Raw genomic sequence first — 10,348 nt, 5'->3', positions numbered from 1 at the left:
TTGGGAAGACCCCTGGAGAAGGAAATGGCAATCCACTCCAGGACTATTGCCTGGAAAATCCCATGGACAGCGGAGCCTGGTAGGCTACAGTCCATGGGGTTGCAAAGAGTCGGACACAACTGAGCGACTTCACTTTCACTTTCTTTCTTCCTCAGCTCTGCTGAATTAGTTACCACTCTCCTATTTGCTTTCTAATTTTCAAATGTTTGTGAAGTCTCTTGTTCATGAGGATTTCATCTCCCATAAATGTCTTTTGAGTACATTTATTATTACTTTCCTATCATTTTAGTGAAGTTCAAAGAGAGGAGGAAATAAATACTTATGGGTAGTAAAAGCATTTTGAAAAGCTACCCTAGTTAATTTAATTGATCAAATTTAAATAACTGAATGCAGGCTGAGATTCCCATTTAAAAATTGGAAGGTGTAAAGCTTTTTAATCCTCAGGCTAGAGACACCCTCATTATGTACATAAAGAGCAAAGATAAGCATTTGTAAACCCAGATAGTATTCTACTTTCTTCAATGAATCACATTATCTTTCTATACATAATTAGTTGTTATACCTTTGGTGTTGAATCTGTGAAACCAGAATGGATTTTCCTTGCTGTCTCTGATGGGAAAGCTAAAAGAAAGATCAAAAGCCTTTTCTCACCTGCTGCTGCTAAGTCGCTTCAGTCGTGTCCGACTCTGTGCGACCCCATAGACAGCAGTCCACCAGGCTCCACCGTCCCTGGGATTCTCCAGGCAAGAACACTGGAGTGGGTTGCCATTTCCTTCTCCAGTGCATGAAAGTGAAAAGTGAAAGTGAAGTAGCTCAGTCGTGTCCGACTCTTTGAGACCTCATGGACTGCGGCCTACCAGACTCCTCCTCCATCCATGAGATTTTCTAGGCAAGAGTACTGGAGTGGGTTGCCATTGCCTTCTCCACCTAGACTTAGTGAAATCAATAATAAATGAAGGCTCTGTGAGGATAGGAACCATGTCTATGCTGCTCACCATTGTGTGTGTGTGTGTGTGTGTGTGTACTCAGTCGTGTCTCATTCTTTGCAACCCCATGGGCTGTTGTATCCCTTAGTAACGAGCACAATGAGTGCAGATCTTTGACACCTATAAATGCTTGTTGAGTGAGAAATAGAATTAACTAGATAATATGTTAATTTAGCAACTACTCAAGACTCTCAGCAAGAATTTTCAGTTGTGTTAATCAGTAGGTGTTACCTGATCGTTATCACCAATGTGGAAATTTAATGTAAAATTATACTGTGCTATATGTAGCAAGAGACCCCAAAGCATAAATCTGATAACCAAATGTATGGGGAGAATGTACTGGAAACTACCCCAAAGGAAGAATAAGATTCCATAGTAATAAATAGTATTCTGTTTTTTTGGTAAGAAAATACGAATAATGTGCATAGTTCTAGATTTTTTTTTTCTTGGCCTAAAATGTACTACATCTGCAATTCTGGGAAATTATACTGATTGAAGAGATAATTCTCATTATGTTCCATTCTACTGTTTAATTTTAAACTGTCTAATATTACTATGGGCATCCCTAACTTGTCTGGATGGGATACAGAATAAATAGACATATTTTGTAATTTAAAGACTCTCATAGTCTTTGATTATGTAATGAACATTACTACTACAAACAAATGCAGTAGATTAAGCTAGGGGGTTACAGTATGGAGTAGTGTTAAGTGGGGAAATAGGTAGACTTTAAGTTCCAAAGTGAAAGTTTTTATCCTTATTGCTGGAATCTGATACAGTAGATGGTGTAAAGCCACCAGAACAAACCTGAGGAGGAAAATTTTCATATGCATGCAGGCAGAGACTGAGATACTAAGAGGGAGAAGAGAATAAATAATGAAATTAATGCTTAAATATTTTAATAATCTTTTTAAATCAGTCTACAATTGTGTCTGTCTAAATTGTGGCTTATGTTTTAGTGTTTGGCAAGACTGATCTGCATAAACTGCTAAAAGAAATAAAGAAAATAACAGGTGAGCAATACATTTTGTGAAAAGATATAAAACTAAAATGCAAATACTCCATGTTTACATACAGATGTAAAGCTGTTTTCTTATTTTGTCATTGATTTTTAACTTCTGTTTTTGTAACAATTAAAGTTGATTCTAATGACATGAAGATTACATTGGATTATTTATGTTTTAGCAAAACATATCACTATTTCTCTATAACAAGTTCTGTATTCTCTGAAACTTTTTTATTTTTGATTTATTTCAGTGGCCAACTCACCTATTCATTCATTCAAAATACTTATCTCATGTCTACTGTAACCCAGTAAATGTTAGAGTGAAATTTTGATAGAAATACAAATAATGTGGTTAATGAAGATAATTCATCTTGTAATTCAGACAAAGAGAAACACAAATTCTACCTGATGGTTAATACAATTTAGATGAGGTAGCTGCCTGTACATAACTTAGATCACTTTGCCTCCTATATATCCCTTTACCATGAGCTGGGTTAACTTCTTTGAGGTCCTTAAGAGCATTAGAAATAAGTATTTTGTTTAGAATTAAAGAAATAACTTCCGAAAACTGTAGAAAACCCTGTACAAGCTTTAGACACTTCATCGTTTGGAGTCAGTAAGCAATTCTCATCTGTAACCATTCCCATCTTTTAAAGGAGAAAAAGTTGAAGCCAAAGACATACAGAAAACACTAAGAAACCTGGGAATAGAGCTCACAAATAGGGAAATCTGGGAGCTGTTGAAAATATTGCCATTTGCTGGTAGGTATTTGATGTATGTATCTGTGTATGTATCTCTGTACTTGTATAAACTTCATTGTGAGAACGTCATAAAAATGGGCCATTCTAGTTTTGTATAAAAATCTAAAACACAAAAATACCAATCTTTAGCTGTAAAGAAATTAGGCCTTTAACATTTAGGTTTCTCATTTTGAAAAGCTATAGCATCAAACCTGAGTCCTGCCATTAAGTGAAATAAATCAGAAAAAGAAAGACAAATACCATATGACATCACTAATATGTGGAATCTGAAATATAACGCAAATGAATGTATCTACGAAACAGAAGCAGACTCACAGACATAGAGAGCAAACTGTGGTTGCCAAGGGTGAGGTGGCAAAGGGGAAAGGATGGATTGGGAGTCTGGGATTAGCAGAGGCAAACGATTACATACAGAATGGATAAGCAGCAAGGTCCTACAGTACAGCACATGAAATATATTCAATATCCTGTAATAATTGATAATGGAGAAGAATATGAAAAAGAATATATGTATGTACAATTGAATCACTTTGCTCTACAGCAGAAATTAGCACAACATTTTAAATCAACTATACTTCAATAAAATAAAAAAATTTTTAAATATTACTCAGAAATGAATGATGCATTAGTAGGGCAATGTGAAAGAAAAGTCTTAAATTAGCAAGAAGGTGGTGCTTATGGTAAAGAACCCATCTGCCAATGCAGGAGACTCAGGAGGCATGGGTTGGATTCCTGGGTCAGAAAGATCCCCTGGAGGAGAGCATAGCAACCCACTCCAGTATTCTTGCCTGGAGAATCCCATGGACAGAGGAGCCTAGCAGGCTACAGTCCATAGGGTTGCAAAGAGTCAGACATGACTGGAGTGACTTAGTACACACAGAGAAAGAAAAAGGAGAACTCAGAGTGGGGAAAGAGGTAACATCTGTTTCAGTGAAGAACGTGGATGTAGAAAATGTAGGAATATAACTTAAGACAAATTTTTAAAGTACGTAATTATGAAATTATGTTCTTACTACCTTTTTTTTTTTTTTACTGTCCATGTAACTGTATCTTACCTTAAATGTGTCTTATTTTACAGATGATAAAAAGGTAGAGAAAAATGATTTGCTCAATCACATCAAGGCTTTTCCTGGTAAGTGAGAATCATAATAAGAAGGAAAGTAAAACTAAGACTTGCAGATTTTACCTTAATTTTCAAAAGGCTTATCATTCCACAATAATTAGATCATTGATCTTATTATCCCATTAACCTATAGGTCTCCTTTAGATGCAATTACATCTAATGTGATCATTTATAGTTCTCTGACACAGTAAGTTTCATATATACATATGCAACTTATAATACATAAAAATAGCATTTGGGATTAGTATATAAATAAAATTGTATATAATTTACATAATATATAATTAAGTTCCTTCTAAATACACCTTTCTTGAAAACTATGGAAAGGGCCCCTGAAATGAACCACAAATATATTCTTGACTTCCACAGTATGTCTTTATTGTGAAAAGTGTTGAAGACATTTCACATGTAACCATAAATAGTTTTTTTTTTTTTTCGTCATTATGCAATAGATTTGTTTCATCTAGTTGCAATTGGTGCATGAATATAACCAGCATTTTTTTAAAATACCAGTTCCTATTTTTTATCACTTCATTCTTTCTTAAGGTGGGAAGTGTCATGTCTCTAAACTGGAAACCATCCTGGAAAACTTGGGTTATGACCTGGAGAATGAGGAAGTTGAGGACCTGAGGAACCACCTGCCAGTTGATGGTGAGCATGTAGTCATGGCTTTAGGGAAACTGAGCTCCTCTAATAAAACTTCCAGATGTGTTCATCTGAGAAATTTTATTATCTCAGATTATTAATGTTTAAATAAGATCAGTAATCTGTTAAACAGTGATTCCCACCTGAAGGGCTAAATTTTGATGGCAGTGAGAAAATTGACAGACCTAAGAAGCAGGTAGAGAAATGAAACAGAGAAGCACTTTAAAGAAAAAAAAGCCAGAATTGAAAGAGACACGTGTACCCCAATGTTCATCGCAGCACTGTTTATAATAGCCAGGACATGGGAGCAACCTAGATGTCCATCAGCAGATGAATGGATAAGAAAGCTGTGGTACATATACACAATGGAGTATTACTCAGCCATTAAAAAGAATACATTTGAATCAGTTCTAATGAGGTGGATGAAACTGGAGCTGATTATACAGAGTGAAGTAAGCCAGAAAGAAAAACACCAATACAGTATGTTGCTAAGTCACTTCAGTCGTGTCCAACTCTGTGCGACCCCATAGACGGCAGCCCACCAGGCTCCCCTGTCCCTGGGATTCTCCAGGCAAGAACACTGGAGTGGGTTGCCATTTCCTTCTCCAATGCATGAAAGTGAAAGTGAAGTCACTCAGTCGTGTCCGACTCTAGTGACCCCATAGACTGCAGCCTACCAGGCTCCTCCATCCATGGGATTTTTCAGGCAAGGGTACTGGAGTGGGGTGCCATCGCCTTCTCCGTCCAATACAGTATACTAATGCATATATATGGAATTTAGAAAGATGGTAACGATAATCCTGTATGCGAGACAGCAAAAGAGACACAGATGTATAGAACAGTCTTTTGGACTCTGTGGGAGAGGGAGGGGGGTGATAATTTGGGAGAATGGCATTGAAATATGTATAATATCATATAAGAAACAAATCGCCAGTCCAGGTTCGATGCAGGATACAGGAAGCTTGGGGCTGGTGCACTGGGATGACCCAGAAGGATGGTATGGGGAGGGAGGTGGGAGGGGGGTTCAGGATTGGGAACACGTGTACACCCGTGGCAGATTCATGTTGATGTATGGCAAAACCAATAAAATATTGTAAATTTTTTAAAAATTAAAAAAAAGACAACATCAAAAAAAAAAAAGAAAGAAAGAAAGAAAGAAAAAAGCCAAAAAAGAAATTTAAAAACCAGTCAGGGAAAAAAAAAATGTAAAAGTCTCTTAAATCACCATAAAGTTGCAAGAGAATTCCAGAAAATCATCTACTTCTGCTTCATTAGGGCTTCCCTGGTGGCTCAGACAGTAAAGAATCTGCCTGCAATGTGGGAAACCCAGATTTGATCCCTGGGTTGGGAAGATCCTCTGGAAAATGAAACAGCAACCCATTCCAGTATTCTTGTCTGGAAAATCCCATGGGGTAGCAAAGAGTCAGACACGACTGAGTGACTGACACGTTCACTTTTCACTTTCTGTTTCATTGACTACACTAAAGCCTTTAACTGTGTGGATCACAACAAACTGTGGAAAATTCTTAGAGATAGGAATACCAGATCACCTCACCTGCCTCGTGAGAAACCTGTGTGCAGATCAAGAAGCAACAGTTAGAACCAAATATGGAATGACAGACTGCTTCAAAATTGGGAAAGTAATAGGTCAAAGCTGTATATTGTCACCCTGCTTATTTAACTTATATGCAAAGTACATCATGAGAAATGCCAGGCTGGAGGAAGCACAAGCTGGAATCAAAATTGCCAGGAGAAATATCAATAACCTCAGATCTGTAGATGGCACTACCCTTATGGCAGAAAGCAAAGAGGAACAAAAGAACCTCTTGGTAAGTGAAAGAGGAGAATGAAAAAGCTAGCTAAAACTCAGCATTGAGAAAACTAAGATCATGGCATCTGGTCCCATCACTTCATGGCAAATAGATGGGGAGAAAAACGGAAACCATGATAGACTTTATTATGTTTATTTTGGCTCCAAAATCACTGCAGATGGTGACTGAAGCCATGAAATTAAAAGACTCTTGCTCCTTCGAAGAAAAGCTATGACAAACCTAGGCAGCATATTAAAAAGCAGAGAGACTTTGCCAACAAACGTCCATAGAATCAAAGGTATGGTTTTCCCAGTAGTCATGTATGGATGTACAAGTTGGACCACAATAAAATAAATAAATTTAAATTAAAAATAAATAAAATCATAAAAATTAAAAAAAAAAGAAAGAAAATTGAACGCTGAAGAATTGATGCTTTTGAACTGTGGTGTTGGAGAAGACTCTTGAGAGTCCCTTGGACTGCAAGGAGATCAAACCAGCCAATCCTAAAGGAAATCAGTCCTGAATATCCATTGGAAGGACTGATGCTGAAGCTGAAGCTCCAGTACTTTGACCACTTGATGCGAAGAGCTGATTCATTGAAATAGACCCTTATGCTAGGAAAGACTGAAGGCAGGAGAAGGGGACCACAGAGGATGAGATGGTTCGATGGCATCACCGACTCGATGAACATAAGTTTGAGCAAACTCTGGGAGATGGTGAAGGACAGTGAAGCCTGGCGTCCATTCCATGGAATCACAAAGAGTCGAACGTGACTGAATGACTGAACAACTACAGAAGTATACAAATTAGATGAAGGAGTCAGCAACGATTGGAAGTTTTGGTGGGTGTGGAGTTGGAAACATGAAGAAAGTGCTGTGTAAGGGTTGCATGTGGAAGTAGCCAGCTACAATATTTTAGGCAGGTGAATACATTGGTATTGCAATTTTTATTGTGTATGAATCCTGTAATATTAACAGTAAGGTGGTCAAGCATCATGGTACTCCTAGATTCTAAAGTAGAATAGGCCAAGTGGAGAGTAAGTCAAGCAATGTTTTTAAAACTTCCTATCACCATTGTGTATAGAATTTAATATTTTATACTATAATTTTGTCTTCTATTCTATATATTTATCATTTATAAAACTTAATTCTTCAATTCCATGCCCAGCTGGGGTTTATTTATAGAACAACTTAGGGTAAACTTCTGAATTTCAGTGTTTTGTTCTACAATATAAGGTCTTTGTAACACTTTCTGGGTCTAATGAAAAATCTGTGTCTTACTTGTACTTTATCCTATAGATGAAAAGGTTAAACCAAATACTCTCATGGAAGATGTTGAGTCATTCAAAGGTGAGTGAAAGTTTATACAGAAAAATCATTTTAACAAAATGCTGATGGTTTTCTGTTTTGCTTTTAAATATTTTATTCCTATCATACTGACATTGTTAATTCTTTTAGTATATCAATGGTATCTTTCATTCTGTGATCCACATTAGTTTGGGGTGTATACTTTTTAGCACAACTATTATTTATCATGTCTTGGTAAAATATCTTGTATTCTCTGAATATTTTCAATAATGCATATCACTTTTACATTGTTTAAACAGCTAAAAATCTATGTTACCACAATAAGTGGCAGAAAAAAAACATTGGCATAAATCTTTTTATAAATAACATTACACAGGAACTTCCCTGCTGACTCAGACAGTCAAGAATTTGCCTACAATGCAGGAGACCCAGGTTCAATTCCTGGGTCAGGAAAATCCCCTGGAGAAGGGAATGGCTACCACTCTAGTATTCTTGCCTAGAGAATTCCATGGGCAGAAGGGTCTGGTGGGCTACAGTCCCTGCGGTTGCAAATAATTGGACATGACTAAGCAGCTAACACTTTAACTTTTTTTTTTATCACATGGGCAAATTAAAAGTAATATGAACACTGTCATTACAGAATTATTTCTATAGCCATTTATATTATTGTTTTAGGCCTCTATACAGCTACCATTTCAGAGTGTTGATTTATCCCATTTTTATTAGCGTATTCAAAAAAATTTTCTCTCTAGAATTAAGATTGAGTTCTATCTGATATTTCCTTAGTCTTGACTTAGCATTGGCCAGCCCTGTTCTTAATCCTGCAATTAAACTTAGATGATGTTCATAATTTAGACTCATTCATCATGCTTAAGTTTTTCATCAGTCATTATTTTCATCTTTTCCAAGGAGCCAAGATTAATGCTGATGAAGTAGATGGTGTTTTGAAAAACATAGGGATAGAACTCACACCTAAGGAATGCTGGAAGCTGCTTAAAACTCTACCACTTACTTGTGAGTATTTATGATACTGTTTTTGTCCTCAGAGGAGCTTAGTGTGAGTGTATTTATTGTTGGGGTAGGTAGGAATCATTAAACATTTATTCAGTGTATATTTATATTCAATATGTTTAATGAGCACTTCTTAGGTTATAGGATTAAACACAGAAGTTCTTGCCTTCATGGAGGCTATTGTCAGAGATAGAGCTTACTCCATTGGGATTGAGCTTGAGAACATCATAAATGAATAAAGATTTTTTAAATTGATTTTTTAAAATTTAATTTAGGATTTTAATCTTGAAATGTCTAATAGAAAAATAAGGGGGGAAAAGAGGAAGTGATGTTAAAAAAGGTCAAATCAGAGAGACTGAAAATTTCAGCCTAGTAAAGAAAGTTTAGAACTTTCTCTACCCCTTAACTTTATTCTTAAAACCAAGGAAGATAAGGATGTGTGGATGAGAAATTAGATACATCTAAAAGGCAAATAATGTAACATTATTGTCTTTATAAAATAATCTATTCTCTTCTTATGAATTGCTGTATCACATTTCTGTGTTAACAATAATGACTTCTCTTGTAGATGACAGAAAGTACTATCAAAAACGGTTGCTACAGGGTTTAAAGACTTTCCAAGGTGAGTGTTAAGAATAATAAGTCAAGTGAAAATGAAGTTTTTGACCTTTGTATTTCCTTTTGGAAGTCCTTTTAATTACTTAATGGTAGTAATAGCTAATTTCTCTTGAGTGTAGTGCCAAGCACTGTTCTAAATACTTTACATCTACTAACTCATTTAAACCTCACAGAAATCTGTAAGTTAGCTTCTTTTGGGCTTCCCGGGTAGCTCAGTGGTAAAGAATCCACCAGCTCAGTGGTAAAGAGATACAGGAAGTGCAGATTCAATCCCTAGGTTGGGAAGATCCCTGCAGGTGGGAATGGCAGCCCATTCCGGTATTCTTGCCTGGAGAATCCCATGGACAGAGGAGCCTGGAGGGCTACAGTCCATGGGGTTGCAAAGAGTCAGATCAAATGAGTGACTGAGCACACACACTAGATACTTTTCCTAAGTCAGGTACCATTTTACAGATGAGAGATGCTAACTCATTTGCCTAAAGTCACTCCATTTGAACTTGGGAGGATCATGATTTGAACCTACATTCTTAACCGCTCCCTTTACAGGGGATCTTCCCTGGTGGCTCAGATGATAAAGCGTCTGCCTACAATGCGTGAGACCTGGGTTCGATCCCTGGGATGGGAAGATCCCCTGGAGAAGGAAATGGCAAAGCACTCCAGAATTCTTGCCTGGAAAACCCCATGGACAGAGGAGCCTGGTAGGCTACAGTTAATGAGGTTGAAAAGAGTCGGACATGACTGAGGATGGGAAGATCCCCTAGAGAAGGAAATGGCAAAGCACTCCAGAACTCTTGCCTGGAAAGTGCCACGAATGGAGGAGCCTGGTAGGCTACAGTTCATGAGATTGCAAAGAGTCAGACACGACTGAGCAACTTCACTTTCACTTTCTTAACTGCGCTATTATATTGAACTGCTACTGCTACTGCTAAGTCACTTCAGTCATGTCTGACTGTGCGACCCCATAGATGGCAGCCCACCAGGCTCCGCCGTCCCTGGGATTCTCCAGCAAGAACACAGGAGTGGGTTGCCATTTCCTTCTCCAGTGCATGAAAGTGAAAAGTAAAAGTGAAGTTGCTCAGT

The sequence above is a fragment of the Bison bison genome, unplaced genomic scaffold (genome assembly GCF_000754665.1).
Source record: "Bison bison bison isolate TAMUID 2011002044 unplaced genomic scaffold, Bison_UMD1.0 scf7180017864371, whole genome shotgun sequence".
Lineage (NCBI taxonomy): Eukaryota > Metazoa > Chordata > Mammalia > Artiodactyla > Bovidae > Bison > Bison bison.
The sequence above is the reverse complement of the archived record's forward strand: the minus strand, read 5'-3'. Positions refer to the sequence as shown.